Genomic DNA, 19,074 nt, shown 5'->3' with positions numbered 1-19,074 from the left:
CCCCACTTAATCTGTCTGCTTTGCACCGGGCACCTCGTTACCCTCTAATTTTGGGTCCAGACCCCTGCCCTCCCAGCAACACACCCGCACTGCCTCTTGGCAACCCCTGCACTTGGGTCTGTATCTGCAACCGAACAGTCCCTTTCCAGCACTTATCAGACACTCGTTGTCTACACCTCATTCTCGCACATCACCAGTTGGCCGCACTACCTGTTGTTCTATCACGTGTTCAGCACTTTCCACTCCCCCTTGGCCCTCACACTTCCCCCTTCCCTCTCCCCTGCACTTTCTCAATGTCACTGAGCCTAGTAAGATCGGTTTTTTGTCCTCCCTCGTTTCCCCTCCCTTGCCTTATCGCGCTCTGAAACACTTGTGTATGGGTGCGATAGAATATCATATCATGTCCGTTTCCCCATAACAAAGTGAGCGAAAACCCAGCGGAGTACAGCAGAAGGCTGGGCTCCACTGGCAAAAGTCAGGCTAGGATGGCCAGATAACAGCAAAAAGTTGGGGGGGTTCACAACTGGAGGGAGAATTACACATAAATGGAAATCTTTCCTAACACCAACCTCTTATTCTCCCTGTCCGGTGGAAGGGACAGGAAGGGAAGCCATATGTTTTCAGGCTAGCCGTAGCAGCCTGGACCAGTGGTGTGTGAGGAGAGAAAGGCTGGTTTCTTTGCCATTGGGGGCTTCTTCCACTCCTCCCGTACTGGTGTTTCCACCACGACAATGAACAGCAGGAGCGTCTCTGTGATGATTCGCTAGGTATCGTTACTTCTCCCTTAGGCGAGCCCATTCCCATGAGGCTAGGGAGGTGCGGCTGCTACCCAATAGTCTTGCTAAAGGTGATATAATGCGGGAGGACCTCATGGTGAGGCACTCCCGCAGTGGGGATAAGTATGATCATCATGGGTACAAGTTACATAAATGCACTCTCTCAAATGCCTTAGCAGCCCCACCCCCTCAATTGCCAACCGCTATATTGAAAGTAAACCAATGTATTTCTGTGGTGCCAGGAGTACAACTAGGATAGTAAGTACTGGGACGAAGAAGAACATAGAAAGCATAAGGATTACTGGCTTTTCTGGTACTGAGACGAGGTGGCTCACAGGAGGTTTGAGGAATACCAATGAGCCATTAACAGGTGTTGATGTTACGCTGGGGCAGAGCAAGCCCCATAAGAAGGAAAGCAAATAAGGACTTGAGGTCTTTGCCTTCCTCCCCTGGTCGGAGAACCCAGGAGTTTTTAAGTACATGGAGGGAAGGATTCTTCAGAGGACGCTGGCGAGAAGCTGAGAGAGTCTGTGACGGGTCCTGCGTCGACAGGACCGAGATCATCTGCAAAATGGGCGAGACAGTGGCACGACCTCCAAGAGGAGGTGAACCGCACGGTCCCCAAATGGAGCAGAGACTACAAGACATTTCAACACGTGGAGATGCCGCAGAAGCAGAGAAGAAGCCAGCGGCTGTAGGAAGCAGGAAGGGGACCGATCCCAGTCCCTGGAGAGACCAGAACTGTGCGAGTAAGTCCCAGAAGGTAACGGGAAGCATGGGTGGACCTTTAGGGACGTGGGGGAGGTCTCAGTTTAGGGCATTTCCAAGTGCTTCAAGGGTCTGGGACCCGAACAAAAATAAAGAGTGCATCTGAGGGAATCTTTCTCATACCAGTTGTGGGGATAAAACCACTGCCCACCAGAGAAGGGACTGGGACACAAACAAAAGCAAAGAGTGAATCTTGGGGAATCGTATGCGTACCAGTCGCAGAGGTAAGCCCAATGACTACCAGAGAAGGGTCTTTGACCCCAAGATAAGTAAAGCTTGGAACTTTTTTCATTCTGTGAAAAAGTGTCAAGGCAAAACCCAAGTGAGAAAAGCAAAGCCAGCCAAGTACGCTGAAGAGACGCCAGGGGATGTGAGTAATTCCCCCTGGCATTAAAGAGTGCTGATTGATAACAGGAGAAGGGAGCCATTCACCCGATATAAAAAGTTGACTGTACAAAAGAACATTGAGGGAACGCCATCCATGCACGAGGAGAAGGGAGAAGCGAGTCATTCTCCTGGAGAAAGAACTTTCTGTTGGACAATATTAGATTTAGTTATAATGTACGGTTTAGGAGTAGGTTCTGACACAGGACATGGGGTTTTCATTCCGACAGACATTCTGACAGTTCCTTGAGATTTAGTTTGAGGCACGGAAACCCCTCTTAGAGATAGCAATAGTGAGGGTTTATTTTATGTTTACCATAAACGTGCCACCTTTATGTCAGCTTCCTTCTTTGACACATTTACACCATGTCCAGAATCCCACAAAGTTCATATTGAACCTTGGACCTGGATGGAACCGAACATCCCAGAGTATTGGTCTCCTTAGCCATCAAGTGCGGGAACATGGCTTGGGGCTTTCCCTGTGTGGGAGCTGGCAAGAAATCCATCTCAGAGGAACGTCAAAACCACTGACTCCTTGCAGGTCCTCAACCAGTTCCAGCACATACTCACCTTACCCCGTAAAATTCCTCTGGTAAATCCCTCACTTCTCTAGAGCACATAGGTTCCATCCAAAAAGGCACCTGGTCACCCTCGTCGTCATAGATATACATCTTTGACATAAAAGCATCCATAGGGATTGGAGTGTATTCCTGCAGAGCTGAAGTATCCACAGCGATGATGACACCAATGCTGGCATCCAAAAGGTCAGGCCTGTCGGGGCTGTGTGGCCCAGCTTCTTTTTGGTCCAGGTCCGAGCCCTTAAACATGCCGGAGTGGGCCCCTGAGGGTTCCGACAGTCGCAACAGATGCAGTGTGACCCTGCAGGCCTGTAGCCGAAACTGACATCGCTGTTGCCTGCACCACAGGTGCTGAGGCCGGAGCCTTGGGAAAGATGTCTAGCATCTTAAGCCAGAAACTCCATCCATCCGGCATGGAAGATTGGGTCAGAAAAGATGCATCTTTGTGCTGCTCAGGCAAATCCCTGGTGCGGCAGCTCCTCTTCTTTGAAGAGGAAGATGAATGCCTGTGCGAGGACTCACTCGGAGGGAGTGACCTCTTCTGATCCCCCTTCTCCTTTCCCGTCGCGGAACCATCCCGTTCTTCGAAGCACCAATCTGTGCTGTGTGACCTTGACCGAGATTGCGGAGCCTCACCCTTCGCCTTGTGGACCAAAGTAAAAATATTGGCTGCCCTCTCCCAAGGGGCCTTCGTGTGCATGGACTGACACAACCCACAGTCATGGGTGTTGTGGTCCTCGCCCAACTAGTATAAACAGATCTGGTGCAGATCCGAGACCGACATCTGATGGCAGCAATCACCACACGGCTGGATGAAGCGGATAGAGTGGATGAACTGGATAGGGTGGATGACCTATCTTCCCCATGCTGTTGCCATTTATCTGTATCCCCTATTTACCCATAACCCCCTTCCTCTAAATGTCTGTCTGTCGCTATGTTCCCACCACCCTACTCATGTGCCTGGTCTCAGGCGCCCTAAAGTCAGCCACCATTTCACTTCAATACTCTTACTCTCTACTATACACCATTACTCAAATAGAACACAGCAAACTCCCCCCCCCCGCGAGTAATTTGGCCTAGCTGTCCACATACGAATACGACCTCATCAACACCTCATCACCCTAATAAATCGCAGCTAGCTGAGCACATTCCGGCATAGTTGCTCACATAAGCGTCCTTCAGGCCTAACGCAGCCAAAGCCCAGTCTGGATGTCCACCCACCAGACTGCACACATCCAACTGACCTATCCAACACGACACCTAAACGCTAGCACGCAGCTACCACACGACAATTACACCAGCTGTACACTTATCTGGTGCACCCACGCACTTTATGACAATATCTCTCTCACTCGGGAAACTATGGGCTACTACCCTATTGTTGAAACTACCGTTACCAGAAGGCAAGAAAGGGGTCAAAATGGTCATACAGGGGTCTAGTAAAATCCTCTGTACAGTAGAAAGTCTTTAACCGACAGATGATCGTGAATCTTGCATCGTAAAAACTGTTCAAGAAACTGTGTGATTGACAAAGTTGGCAAGATTGAACCCGTTAGAGGGATGCTGATAAAGAGGGGGCAAAGCCAACAGTCCTGATAAACAGTGTGTCAACAAGAGTGAACCCGGCAGAGGGATGTCCACAGTGAACTGTAGAAAAAGACATTAAGATTTGTGAATGTCGCAGATGATATTGTGTTGAAAAAGCCGTAGTGAACCAAACGGAGGGAAGGCAAGCATTCGAGAAGTGTCTGAGCCCAGAAGAGGGGGATCCAGGGGTGAGAAGCCATCAGCCCACCAACACATGAATGCAACAGAGACATCTTTTGAATACAAGCTAGGGTGAACCCGACGGAGGGAGGCTGATATTCGAGATGGGTCTGAGCCTGGAAGAGGGGGACCCAGGGGTGAAGAAATATCACCTCAAGTACTATCAGGAAGGAACTTTTGTTTATTATTTTGAACCCATCAAACCCTCGGAAACCAGAAACTGAGCTACCGAAGGTCCTGATATTGCAAAGAACATTTTGGTGGATCTGGGCCTGGAAGAGGGGGATCCAGGGGTGAAAAGGAATCGCCCAATGTACACAGAAAAGAACTTTTGTTTATTTTTGGAATACAGCAGGTCCTCGGAGGCAAGAAACTTTTTGTAGAAAATAGACAAACACTGAAGGCTCTGATAGCTGAGAACGGAACGGTTGGCTCGCGCTGGGAAACATTGAGAGTGTGATGTGCTCTGGAGTTCTGCCTTGTCCCATGCTCGAAACGTGGGGAAGGAGACCCACACTCTTTGTTTGTATTTAGTGTAAGGATTGGCAATTGGTTTTTCTTAGTATATGCCCTTTTATTTTGACAAGACGCCACTAGGAATGCCTTATTATTTGATGGTTGTAGCTTGCTCCCATCTTAGATTTAGATTAGGTGTTTTTTACAACCCGCATATACAGTTTAATAAACAGCCTTGAACTGTGATCACTTGTGTTTGTCTTTACTATTGCCACCATGAGTTGCTTAGACTACACATGTCAGGCTCCCGAATACTACTACAAATCTGTTGAGCAACCAACCTTCCCAATACTTTTGGCCAGCTCAAAGATTCTCATAATTAAAAAAAGATGAATGTACTTTAGAAAAGGGTGTGCACCCAAGCTCATTTGCGATTGAACAAACAAAAATACATGCATTGCTCCTCACAAAGATACCTTCCTTCTGGATCTTTCTTTTTACAAATTTAACAAGTATTTTGCATTTAACACAATGTCTGTTTTTGAATGCTTCCTTGTACTCCAATTACACATTTATTCATTGCCACATTTATACAACATCTTAATAAAAAGATATACATTCTTGAACAATATTTGAATACAACACAATTTTGGACACAATTCAATCCTCCCCCTAAAAAAATGACAAACGATTCAAAATAAGAGACAAATGACATTCTAAACAGGAGAACTGAGAGCTGGTAGTCAGCGTTTCCAATCACGGCCCTCAGGTACTACCTGTGCTTGCAAAGGAATGGTACATGGAAGTTGGCATGGGTAGCCAGTCCTGCAGCTTGAGGATCTGGAGAATGTGCTCTGAGGTGACTATTTCCAACTTGTCCTTGCACAGATAAAAGTTCAAGAGCCACAAAGCAATTATGGGCACAGAACACTGTCTTGTTACGAATATATAAAGTAAATGGAGTACCACCCCTTCCCTCAATAAATGGGGCAAACATTTTGTTTGTGACGCACTTCCTCAGATGATAGACCTCCTTCATCAGAGGGGGCTACGTGGGCAATAAATGTCCCAAACAAGTGAGGGACGGAGGAGGTAGAAGAAAGGGGAGGTAGTAAACCTGAGTTACGACCTGTAAGGCCGAAGCATCAGATGTGGTGTGGTGCCAATGAACAAGTACAATTATCCTACCACAGAAGCCATTTCGACAAAGTCCAGTTCAGTTATTCAACCCCGAGTGTTCATGTGGGGAAAATTAAGAAAGATTTTTTTGTATGCTTTCCTTCAGTAGACATGTAGGGAACACCCTTGCTTTTTGCTTTGTTTTGAACCCAGTTTTGCCTTTTTGAAGGCAAGTAAAAAGGCATATGCGTTACTTCCCTTTGCCCTTTTGCTCATTCTTATGGTGGAACCCATCAGTCCATAAGACTTCTCAATACAGAGAAACTGACTCTGTGAATTTCTTGTATTGTCACAATTGCACACATCACCTTAAAGTGCAGTGTGGTTGAGCTACTTAGTAACATTTTTTTTAGCTTGGCTTTTTGGTTACTTTTACTATGTGCCTAGGACAAACTGGTTTTAGCAGTTATTTTTCTACTGTTTTTCTAACTTTTTACTTGTGCACTTTTGCATTTACTGCAAAGGGCTGCTGAAGATGGCTAGCACCCCAAGATGGCAATGCCACACAGTTTTAGCTTGACTTTTGGCCATACTGTCCTTTGGCCTTCTTCCCGCCTTCTCAGTTAAGTAAATGTCATATATGGAATGTCTTTTCCCGGGGGAAACTTCTGTTTTTGCTGGCAAAGGGTCGGTTTGTGTGTGAATCTGGATGTAGGGACTGGGACTGTCTGGCACCAGCACAGGTGCCTGAATGTCTGTTGCTTGGCAGATGTAGGGGCCAGTGGCTATCCATGATTGGATAGCCACTACCAGTTTGAACGGTGCAGATCCTTACCATTGGTGGGCTTCGGAATGCTCTTGGCCCAAATCTTGGATAAAAGAAGAACTGCAGTCATTATCCAGATCTCTGGAGCTAAAACCCCTACAAAGAAGAGTAGCCTGTTGACGGTCAAGGGACGACTCCTGCAGCTGACCAGCATTAATCAGTGCTGTTACAGTGAAGCCCTGCTCCTCGATATTAAGAAGTGCTTCATTGGGGCTTTGACCCCTGGACCAGTGGGAACAACCAGTCTTGACACCTGCTCAAGGGTCTGTGCTTTCCGAGAGTATGGAAATGTGTCCAAGTACCAACCAGTGGACTGACCAGCTCTCTCCTGTGCTAACTTGCTGCAGCCTTTGCCATTCAGAGTGCATCTTCAGAACTTGGAGGATCTTCAACTTCTGTAACAAAAAGCCTGCTCCTGCATTTTTAGCCTTCTTGCAACATCAGAAACTCTGCTAGGCCTCTCCCTTTGTTCGTCTAATTAAGATCCCCTGTCACCACCTGACCGTGGTGACTCCTGTTGCATCTCGTCTTCGCCACTCCTTGGCGGCATACTGAAAGTTTCTTCTCCACAGATGTCTCTCTTTTCTTCATATGGGTGTTCAGTTGGAAGGAGTCTGGGCCAGATTCACATGCACCATGAACGAAAGAAACCAAATCTTGTGTCCGAAAGTTGCCTGTGCACCCCGATCCCTTTGCCTTCCTCGACAGGAACAAGCTTAGAAGACTGTGTCCACAACGGAATCCGGAACCTCAACAGTGGTCTCTAGAGAAGTCAGAGTCCGGGGTAAGTTAACATACCAGTTTCGGTCCCCCTCCCTGTTCCCCACAGGGTTACATGGGTGTAAAGTCCTGTCCCTAAATCACTCTTTCCTGACTTGGTGTTAGGGAGAATTCTCAAAAATTTGCTAATTCCCTTCAATTTAGAGACCCCCAGCAACTTTGCTGGATTTTGAGGACTTGAGTTTTTTACCTGGAGAGAGAGAGTTTGACCCCTTTTTTCCCCACTCTCTCATGTATTTTGATGTGTGTTTCAAGCTTTCCCAAGGTTTAAATACCGTCTCTCGGATAAACTGTTTCCCAGAGAAAGTAAAGTGAAATTGACTTTACTAGTCTGTTCAAATTCCTAGAACCAGCACACCCTATCTTACAATAGAGTGCTCGATGGGTTACGCAGTATCCCCTGTCCCTAGATACTCATGTTGCAGTCAAATGCTGCTATTTCATATCGAAATAGCTTGTGGCAGTGGTTTTACAATGAACTACCATGATTTTTCCCGACTGTGAACACACTTGCGTTACATTGCCGGAGCCATGTTTTGCAAGATGGCGTCTGAGCCCCCTTTGTTTAAACCATTTTCTCGCTATTTCTTTCTGGGAAGATCCTTCTAGAGTTTTGCTCTGCGCGCCAAGCCAAGTTTGGTCCCTTTGTTTCATCGCCTTTGGCGGGCTTCAGGACTGAAGACCGCCTCTGGCGCCCGAGTGTCTGGTGTAGGCAGGAAGTGAGGGAGGTGCCCAAAACTCCCTGTGCTTGGTCTCCTAGGAGACCCAAATGCACTCTGGAGTGATTGGCTGGCTGACTGTCCGGCAAGGACAGCCACCCTGCTGCGTGAGTGGCAGCTAGGCTGGAATGAATGGGGGGAAACTGGATAAAAGGCAAGTCTCTTGGCTTGGAAGGCCGAGTCGACCATTGGAATGAAAGAACCAAAGACAAGCCTGAAGAGGACGGATGCTGTAACTCCTGGACCATTGGTTTGCCCGGTGAAGCCCTGCTGCAAGTCCGAATCGCCAAGTTCATCTCAACAGAGAAGCCCTGCAAGGACGACTTCTCCCTTTGAGTTGGTGGGACCAATCAACTCATAAGCCACCTGGATACCATTCTCAGAGCTGGTTGTATTTTCCTCAGACTTCTGCAGGAAACCGAATAACCAGGGAGAGGGACACCAGCTTGTGTGCTTGACTACAGCTACAGGAATAGAAGATTTGCCAGTTGCCAGCTTTTTAACCAGTCCCAGTGCAGGAGTCGCTAGACGTCCTGCCTCTTGTCCCCACAACTGAGGGCCAGGAACAGTGAGATATGCAGGAACTGTCAAGAACAGAGGTCACCAGCTGCATCTTTTTCTTCATTTGTAAAGGTACTGTAAAAACAGACAGAGTACTTACCTCTCGCAGTGAAAGTGCTTGAAACTTTCCCAACTCACAGGCCTAATCAGCTTGTGACCCAACATATGATTCTTCTTGCTACAAACCATTCCTAAGAACCTTTGCAGAGATTTTTCCGTTTATCTATCAGAACTGCTTTATACTATCTGAGACTTTAGCCCATTGACCTTGGCCTAGCCTACTGAATTGAATTGACTCTTCTGGTGAACTCAATATATCTGCACAGCCGAAGAAAGAACTGAATTCTTTCCATGTTCTGATAACCTACGCCTTTTTGCTCCTCCTTCAAAGCATTCTGAATGCTTCAAAAACTCAGAGAGTACAGTATTGAAGTCTATTTGTGTGTGATTATATTGCCTCCTTCTTAAGAATGTTTTATAACTGACAGTTAAATTAATAAGTATTTAAGAAAGAAACCTTGAGTGTAAGAGTTTATTTGAAAACTTGTGATTGTAGACCTCTGTGTAACATCATTACAGCTCACATTCCTTCTTGAGAACCGAAGAGGAGCTTGAAGAGGACGGATGCTGTAACTCCTGGATCATTGGTTTGCCCGGTGAAGCCCTGCTGCAGGTCCGAATCGCCAAGTTCATCTCAACAGAGAAGCCCTGCAAGGACGACTTCTCCCTTTGAGTTGGTGGGACCAATCAACTCGTAAGCCACCTGGATACCATTCTCGGAGCTGGTTGTATTTTCCTCAGAGTGCTGCAGGAAACCGAATAGCCAGGGAGAGGGACACCAGCTTGTGTGCTTGACTACAGCTACAGGAATTGAAGATTTGCCAAGTGCAAGCTTTGACTAGTCCCAGTGCAGGAGTCCCACCACATCCTCCCACTTGTCCCCACGACTGAGGCTTAGGACAGCGAGATCTGCAGCAACTGCCAGGAACAGAAGTCTTCAGCTGCATCTTTTTCTTCATTGTAAGGTACTGTGAAAATCCGACCGAGAGAACTTACCTCTCAGTGCTTGGAACTTTGGAAACTTGCAGGCCTAGTCAGCTTGCGACCCAAGATATGAATCTTTATTTTACTAACTACTTCTGAGAACTTTGGCAAATACTTTTCCGTTTAACTACTAGAACTGCTTTATCCTATACAAGACTTTAGCCCATTGACTTTGTCCTGACCTACTGCATTGAATCAGCTCATCTGGCGAACTCAAACTACTTGCACTGTCTAAAGAGTAACTATCTTCTTTTCATTAACCTATGCCTTTTTGCTCCTACTTCAATGTAGTTTAAATGCCTCAGAAACGTACAGTGTAAAGTACTGAAGTATATTTGTGTGTGATATAGATTGCCTCCTTCTAGTGAATGTTTTATAACTGACTGTTACAGTGTTCAACCAAGAAACCTTGAGTATAAAAGTTGATTTGAATACTTGTTATTGTAGACCTCTGTGTATCATCATTACAGCTCACATTCCCTCTTGAGATAAGCCTGGTTGCTCAGCTCCGCTACCAAAAACCGTAGTACAGACTTATACCAAAGGCTGGTTTTTCTTACACCTGTAGTCATAGTTGTGTGTAGTGGTCCCAAAGGGTACTGCATACAAGCTCTGCCCAACACTTGGGTTGATGGAGGCATGCTTAAGGATGCCTTCCTAGGCCTATCCTAGTGACTGGGATTGCCTAAGTTTACTTATCTGAAGTATACCTAACTTTTGACTTTTTAATCATAACCTTTGGCATAATACATCTAAGCCTACTTGTGAGGTACACACTTTGGAAGTGATGTCTTTAGAGCAGAAGGGCTCATACCATCTTAGGGCTGGACTCAGTAAGTGTTTTTAGAACTATTCTGTGATTTTGATGAAGTGTCTTTGTGTAAGCATTTCTTTAAATCATTTTTTACTAATGTTTTGAACATACACCATAGTCAGACACGGTCATAAATATCATCCGGCTCACAAATGAAGCAATTAACTGGCATAACAGCAGCTAAATATTGATAACGATTCCCCTTCCACCAATCCAGAACATGCTCCCTTAAATCACTTCCACAAAGCTCTCCCACAGCGGCAGAGCTCCCCCCCCTATAGAGCCACAGTCCATCAAAAGACGTTTGTAAGACGCAGTCTGTGTCAAGATTCCTGACCATTGCTTGAAAGAGGGGGTTTTGGGTCCTTCCAATGCCTCAATTACTTCTCTGACGATAGCTAAGGCCACATCTCTCCAATGCCTTTGTTTGGCAGCGACAGTTGTGATATGGTCCAACCCAGTATCTCAAAGCCCTTTGACATTTCAATCCGTTCCTATAGGGCTTGTGAGATTATGTTGAAAACTTTAGTCCAAAACCTCGTAGTTAGGCGACAGTCAAAGAGAAGATCGACAAAGGTACCTTTTAGAGGATGTCCCCCTCCAGCAGTGATCAGGTTAAGAAGGCTTCACCCTAGCTCCATGGAAAGGGTCCAAATATGCCCTGTGAATTTATCTTAAACAACGTTGGCCTGGTGTTGGCGTGACTTGGTCCCCGCACCCACCCCTCTAGTACGTCTAGCCACTCCTCACTGCAAACCCCAGGTCCCTTTCCCAAGACAGCTTTAGTTTTGTCTTTTAGAGACAGAGAATGCCTTTCCCACTGCAGCATAATTCTTCAAGTAGGCGTAGAAATTAGGAGTTATTCACCGTAGTGACTAGTCCCCTTTCCTCCATACTGCATGGGCGTCCCTTGCGAGGGACGGGAGACAGAACCTTTTTCACCAGAAAAAACCACCATCCCCTTTAAATTTAGAAGCACGCAGGGGTGTGGCCCTGGGAGCATGTGCTACCCTGACTTCGCCCTCCACACCTCAGTCCCCATAGATGCACCAACAATAGATTTAACATTGCCTAATGACACCAGTTTTATTATGGGGGAGGTTGGTGGGATGTATGGAGGAAAGGGGACTAAGGACTAAGTAGGACTAAGAGTATGTTAGTCACTACGGTGAGTAACTTATATTTATTCTTACGTCCCTTCCCTTTTCCTCCATACCGCATGGGCGATTACAACTGAATGTCGCCCCAGGGTGGAGAAGAGAACCTCCTTAAGCAAACAAGTTTCTAAGAACTGCCTGTCCGAAAGCCCCGTCTGCTCTAGAGCCGGCACCAAACAGCAGTGCTTGCAGAAAGCCGAAGGGGTGGCCGTTGTGGCCACCCTGCTTATGATTTGCCAGGGACATGCTGCTGGAAAGCGAAGGCTGTTGCCTTGGCTCTGACCGCGTGGGCATGCATGTTGGCCGGCAGTGACTTGTGCTGTCCCTCGTAGGCTTCTTTGATGGCCAAGAGCATCCAACGAGCTATGGAGGCCCGATACCCCAGTCTTGATTCTCCGAAGGTGACAAAAAGAGCGTCCGACTTGCGGAAGCCCTTGGTCCTGTCCAGGTAGAATTTCAGGGCACGCCTGACATCAAGGCAGTGCAGAACTCTCTGTGCCTCGTCTTTGGGCTCGGCAAAAAACGTGGGCAACACAATTTCTTCGTTCAGTTGGAAAGCGGCAGCACCTTAGGTAGGAATGCTGGGTGCGTCCGTAGGACTACCTTCTCCTTGTGAAACGTAGTGTATGGCTCCGAGGCGACCAGCGCCTGGATTTCGCCGATTCTGCGAGCCGAGGTGAGGCCAACTAACAAGGCCGTCTTAATGGTGACCAGCCAGATATCCAAGGATGCCATTGGTACAAATGGTTTGTGCGCCAGGGCACCCAAGACTATGTTGAGGTCCCACAAAGGGTGCAGCCTCTTGATGGGCAGGTAGAGCCTGGCAAGACCTGTCAAATGTCTCTTGACAATTGGGTTGGAAGAGGAAAAACTCTCCTCATCCGAGTTTCTGTATGCCCCAAAGGCTGCCAGGTAGGTGCGGCAAGTGTTCACCTGCAAGCCTGAATGGGCGAAATGCACCAAAAAGGAGAGCACGTCGTCCAGGGAACATGTCAGAGGGTCCGAGCCCTTAGAGTCCGCCCAGTGACAGAATCTGGTCCACTTGCTTTTATACTGGGCCCTGTTAGATTTGCTCCTGGTGCCCTGTACAATATCTAGAATAGCCTGAGAGAGGTTGAGATGTCCTAGCGTGACCTGTTCAGGAACCACGTTGTGAGGGCTCATTTCTCTGGTGTGGGGTGGATGACCCTGCCCCCCTGCTGCGCCAGAAGATGTGCTGGGCCTGTCGGCAGGTGAATGGGAGGCCTCTCCGAAAGGCTGAGCAACTCTGAAAACCATGGCCTGGCTGGCCACCATGGAGCTATTAGGATGATGCTGAGGAGACGAGACTCCCTGATCTTGCATATCATTCTGTGAATCAGGGGAGTGGGCGGAAAGGCGTATGCTGGCATTCCGTCCCACCTGATCTGTAAGGCATCTCCCAGGGAGCCCGACGGCATAGAGGTCCACCTGAGGGTGACCCCATTCGCGAAAGATCTCCTGCAGTACTAGGTCGTTCAACTGCCACTCGTAGTTGTCTGCTCCCAGTCTGCTGAGTCTGTCTGCCTCCAGGTTGGATTCCCCCGGCAGGTGGAGCGCCCTGAGGTAGACGTTGTTCTCCAGGGCCCACTCCGACATGCTGACTGCCAGCCTGCACAGTGGGGGTGAGGGGGATGTGGTACCTCCCTGCTTGTTGACATAGAACATGCTGTATGTCTGAATGAGGACGACCTTGCCCTCGATAACTGGAAGGAAGGCCCTGAGCGTCAGCCAGATGGCCTTCAGTTCCAGCCAATTGATGTGGTACTCCCGCTCCTGCCGGGTCCAGGTGCCATGGATGCAGTGGTTGTCCAGGGTGGCCCTCCAACCCTCGAGAGAGGTGTCCGTGGTGATGGTGACCTGTGGTGTAGGTTGCCGGAAAGGCTTGCCCGTCCGCAGGTTGCAGTCCCTGGACCACCATGTGAGGTCTGGGTGAAGCGACGGAGGAACGTTGATCATCTCTGACTGATGGCCCCGTTCCTGGTTCCAAGATGCTGCAAAGTGCAGCTGTATCCTCCTCATCCAGAGTCTCGTGTGGGGGACGGCCAAAAGGACTGCTGCCATGAGACCCAGTAGGTGTTGGTACCAGCATGCTGAAGTCACTTCTCTGCTGAGGCAGTGCGCCATGGTTCTCTTGAGTGCCGTGATCTTGTCCTCCGAGGGAAAAACTTTCTCAGAGCACATGTCCCAAATGAGGCCCAAGAAGGTCAGTGTCTGCGTGGGCTGCAACTGTGACTTCTTGAGGTTGAGCGAAAAAACCCAGCTCGTGCAGTGTGTTCATTAGAGTGTGGGAGGTGTGGTGCACTGCTTCCGGAGATGTAGCCCTAACGAGCCAGTCGTCCAGGTAAAGGTAAATGTGGTGGCCTTGCGACCTGAGAAGGGCCGCCACCTTGTTCATCAGCCTCGTAAAGACCCTGGGGGCCGAGTTGAGGCCAAAATGGAGCACCTTGTATTGGAAATGGTAGCCTATGATCCTGAATCGTAGAAAGAACGATGAGGCTGCCATATCGGGACGTGTGGGTACGCATCCTTCAGATCCAGGGAGCACATCCAGTCTCCCTTGCACAATGTCTCCGCTATCAAAGCTGGCGTAACCATCTTGAATTTTTGTAGAGGTATGGAGAAGTTGAGGGTCCAAAGTTCCGGCACAACTCTCAGGTCCGCCTGGTTCTTTTTCTGAATGGCGAAAATCCTGGAGTAAAAGCACAAGCCTCGCTGGGTTCTCAACGAGCGACTGGATCTCTGCCAAAGAGTTCTGTCCCAAACTGTGGGAGTGGAGGGATGGAGGGAGGAGAGGCTGGGATAGGGAGGCGGTACCCCATGGAGACTAAAGAGAGGATTCAGGGGTCTGCGAAATTCTGTTGCCAAAAATGTTCATGAAGAGCAAGCCTGCCCCCCACTGAAGACATGTGGACCCGGAGGGCGGTGTCATGCTTTCTTTCCCTTTGAGGTTTCTGCGGCGGAGGACGACTGGAAAAAAACCTTAACTCCCCCTTTTTGTTGTTTGTGCCGATGCTGGGATGGCGAACGGTCAGGATGCCTGGACCTCCGCTCTTGGAAGCCGCGGAAACCTCAGTATGTACGCCCCTTCTCAGAGCGTTGCTTTAAATGGGTGTACGGTTTGGGCATGGCGTTTGTAAGAATGGATAAAGACTTGGCTGTTTGAGAGCCATTTTTCTTTTTATCCAGCTTCTCGTCTATTGTGGAGTGGAAGAGGTCACCCCCTTCGAACGGAAGATCCAGTATTTGTTCCTGGGCATCTGGGTTGAATTTCATATCATGGAGCCAGGCCATTCTGCTCATATGTGAGGCAATACAGATGGCACGGCCAGAGGTGTCAATGTGGGCCACGGAGGACTCCATGATGTCCTGCGCCACGATTTTGGCCTTCGACAATCCCGCCTTTTATCGCGATTGGCTCTGAGCGGGACGCTCTGGGAGGAAATCTGCAATTTCCTGCCAGAGCCTCTGGTTAAGGCTGCCAGCATGGCATCCGCGGTGGCTTGACGCAGGTGCAAGGACGAATTGGAATACAGCTTCTTCCCATACGCCTCCAAGATCTTCTCCTCCTTGCCTAGCAGCGCCACAGAGGCGGCGGCTGCGGACGACTGAGGCTTGGAGTACAGTGATGCTGCAGCGATCACCAAGGAGTGTAGCTGAGGATGGGCCGAGAGCAAGAGTGTAACCCCCTCCATCTGCCTATACTTGGCGTCCAAGTGTCTATTCACCGGCTGGGCTGGGTGGGGCTTGAGCCAACCGTTCTTGGCCAAGGCCACTACGTCCTTCTGCATCGGGATCCCCATTCTGGCAACGGGACGTAGCGTGAGGACTTCTGCAAGGACCCCCTCTGCTGGTTGCTGAACCTCAAGCTGAGGAAGGCCCAAGTACTCTGCCAGCCCTGCCAGTTATTCGTGGAAGGCTTTGGCTGAAGCAGCGTGTCGGGGTCCTCCTCCTCATATGTGTCCACCAGCGCATCCGGAGGGTCCGGCACCGGAGGGGGAGTGCTAGGAGCCGGGGGCTGCCGTACTGGGACCGGAGCTGCAGGCTGTGGCAGAGGCTGGTGTGGAACCGCCTGTGCAATTGGCTGGGGTCCCAGAGCGGGCAGCTGAGGCTGAACTGGAACCGGAGGAGCATGTGCTGGGGCCTGAAGCGCCAGAGGAACAATTGGAGGGAGCAAGTCCCTGATGGCGTCCCTGAGGATGACCCCTATCTGTGGAGATTTCATGAGCACGAGGAACTTTTCAAAAAACCTGTCCTCACAGGCTAGATTGGTGGTAGGCGATATTGACGGGAACGGGTGGCTGATGGAGCCGTTGCGTGCCCTGCCCATATTGACGCAACGGGAACCTGCCCTGTGCGAAGGAAGGATAAACTGTAGGCCATGTGGCCACTAGTACCACCTCAACACATGGTCCTCCGCCTGCCTTCCCTGGAGGGGTGTCGGCCGGATGTCTGGATCTTCTGGCACAGCAGCCATCTTGTCAAGCTGCCTTCCACATGCCTGTGTCGTGTTTCTCTGCTCACTGGGCCCCGCCCCGTCCAGGACTCAGTGTGGATCATGGGGCCTACCCTGTTCCTCAGGCCCAGGCGTTACATCCTCAGCGGATCTGCCGGTAGAACTGCCTAAAGGTGCCCCCTCGGACATGCTGCAGGTACTAGGGAGTAGCCCCTCGGGTGAAGACCCGGTAAAAGAACCTTCCGGTCCTTCAGCACCCTCACAGGGAGGATTTGTAGATCCCTCGGCCGCTCAGCCGTTAGCTGATACAGCCTCAGTACTCGTGCTGGTCCGAGGACCTGGGCGGTCCCTCCCGCGCAGGCGAGTCCTTGGGAAGGAGTGCCCTTGCTGGGTGCACTGGAAAAGAGCAGCCCTACCTTGGGCTTGGATCGATGATAGACAAAGTCCTTTAGGTCCTCCGGAGGTGATCTGTGGAAGAGCTCCCTCCACCTGGCCAGACTGTTCTTCAAAGACCTCGAGGAAAGCGCGTTGCAAGCGGTACAATCTTGCCAGCCATGGTCAGAGCCAAGGCACCGTAGGCAAAGGGCGTGGGGGTCTGTTACAACGCAAGTTGAGGGGTTGTAATGATGAGCCAGGAGACCAGGTTGGGTTAAGAGACTTTAGTGGGTTTGTGGTACATAAGTCACAGGTAATAAGTTACAGGCAGGATAAGTACATAAGGGAGGGAAGCATCCACCGGTCCCCCCTCTGTTCAGCTCATTTTCCAACTGAACAGGGAGAACCTTGGCACTCCCACCAAAACATTCTAGATGGAACACTATAATACAAGCATTCCAGGCACAGGCTCACATATACTTAGGAAACAGCTAATGAACCAGGATAGGTAAGACATAACAGGGTCTTTAGTCAGGAAGAGCATGTTGCAGGATGGACACCTGCTGAACCCTGCAGAAGACGACATGTCCCGGGGAAGGGCGTGACGCCTGAGGACCGAGTACCTGAATGATAAAAAGACAAAAAAAAGACAAAGAGTAGAAGTATCCGCGTGTGGAATTACATGACCGAAGCCAAACCCAGGAACGGTGGTGAATTCGGCCCGTTCCCGTCGACAAGGAAAAGGGGCTGAGGTGGTGCACCGGAGGGCGGCATCAGGGCAGTGCATGCTCCCAGAGCCGCACCCCTGCGCGCCTCTAAATTTAAATGTAAAGAAGGTTTTTTCTGGTGAAAAAGGTTCTGTTTCCTGTCCCTCGCTCGCAAGGGACGCCCATGCAGTATGGAGGAAAGGGGACGGGATGTAAGAGTATGGAGAGGCGGGCAAGCATGTCTGCAAGCATTGTTTCAATTGTAGATTTCTCTACAAGTCCCATCTGGGAAGGTTGATCAGGAATCTTGATGCACTCTGACGCACTGCCGTAGATCTCATGCCCTACACATTCCATTCTTTCAAGCGGAACGGTCTTTAGTCTATGGAGAAGTGGATGTTCAGCCAGAAAGGGCTCTGCTGTGTAAACTCTGTGTTAATCCCTGCACTCTTGTGGATGGTGTAGTACCCTATTACCGCACAGGGGCTGATGTCGATCGACGCAAATGGAGCAAGAAGGCATCTTTCATGGTGGACCCTCAGTGGGTATTTATTTTCTTTTAGATTCTCAGTGTCTCCCTGATCATCAAAATAGGATGGCCTCCTAACCCGAGACTACCACCCCAACCCCTGGGTTGATTTTGGAAACCTGTTGTAACGGCAGTGAAACCACTTCTCTGGGCACTTCTGCCTCTTCCTTGGCAGGAAAGGCATTGCTGTGGCTGATTGCCCAAGGGTGCCAGATCCCTGCCACAGCAAGCAAAAAAGACGAAGGATCGAAAATTGACATTTATGAGCCAAGATAGAAGAAGGCTGAATGGTCAAGGACTTTGCCGTGGCCTTTGGGGCTTGGAAGCTTATCAGGGTTTCATCTGCCTTTTCCTTAAATAGGTTGTTCCCAACAAACAGCATGATCAGGAATTTGCAAAGGAAGTTTCTCCTTCATCTCCATGGTAGGCATGTTTTGACCACTCTGGAAAGAACACTCCACTGAAGGCAAGACTGCTGGGTGCAAAGACTATGAGGCTCATGGCATCTAGCTTCTTGATCTCCCTTTTAGGGGCCACAGAGGGTAAGGATGTGGCTTTTAGCTCTGCCTTTGTGTCCTGCACCACACCCAGCTCTCTGAGTGTGTGGATAAAATAACTGGGTCCAAGTACCCAGGAAGTTGCTTTCTAGCATGGTCATGATCCATAGCAGGGGGCTTCTCTCGGGACGACAGTACTGGAACGTCTATCACCACATTGAAGGGCAAAAGGTTTCCAGTAGAGGACCCTTATCCAAAATGTCTGTCAGGTCATATTGGACTAAATGCTTAGCATGAGTGGACAAACCCAAGGTTTCCACAACTTTGGCAATGGTCATCTGAAATGCACAGTGGAGTTTGCCAGGAAGTGCTGATACCCAGCTTTAAAGATGTGTCCAAGCCACAGGCCTGCAGCCAAGTATAGTATATCCTCTCCCTAACCATAGAGCTCCTTGAGGAAGTCCTCAGCCAGACCACAGGGATAGTACCTGACCTCGCCACATCGAAGCTCTTGGTAATCTTTGATAAGAATTTCCCTGTTAAAAGAGGGGCATATTCCAATGAGGTGCAGAGAATTCGGCACCCGAAGTCAGAGCTACACAGCATCGGAGCAAAGCAGTGCCTAGGGGTGGAGCCGCAATTTAGGCAGGAGGGGTGTGGTTGCAGTCTGAGAAGGTGCCTCTGCTGGCTCTCGGAAGGGCAGTGGGCGCTGCAGCTGCAACCAGGGCCTTGGCAAGAAGTCC

The 19,074-nt window shown here is 49.4% G+C and overlaps 1 protein-coding gene across 3 annotated transcripts in view; it reads right to left on the bottom strand.

The window, feature by feature from the left end:
- SCMH1 (Scm polycomb group protein homolog 1) overlaps positions 1–19,074 on the bottom strand; it is a 1,232,539-nt gene that overhangs the window by 139,430 nt on the left and 1,074,035 nt on the right. The gene's annotated exons all lie outside the window — the stretch shown is intronic.

This window comes from Ambystoma mexicanum, chromosome 11 (assembly GCF_040938575.1).
Source record: "Ambystoma mexicanum isolate Mex_15411 chromosome 11, UKY_AmexF1_1, whole genome shotgun sequence".
Taxonomy (NCBI): domain Eukaryota; kingdom Metazoa; phylum Chordata; class Amphibia; order Caudata; family Ambystomatidae; genus Ambystoma; species Ambystoma mexicanum.
Note: the sequence above shows the minus strand (reverse complement) of the source record. Positions and strands in the feature narration are given on the sequence as shown.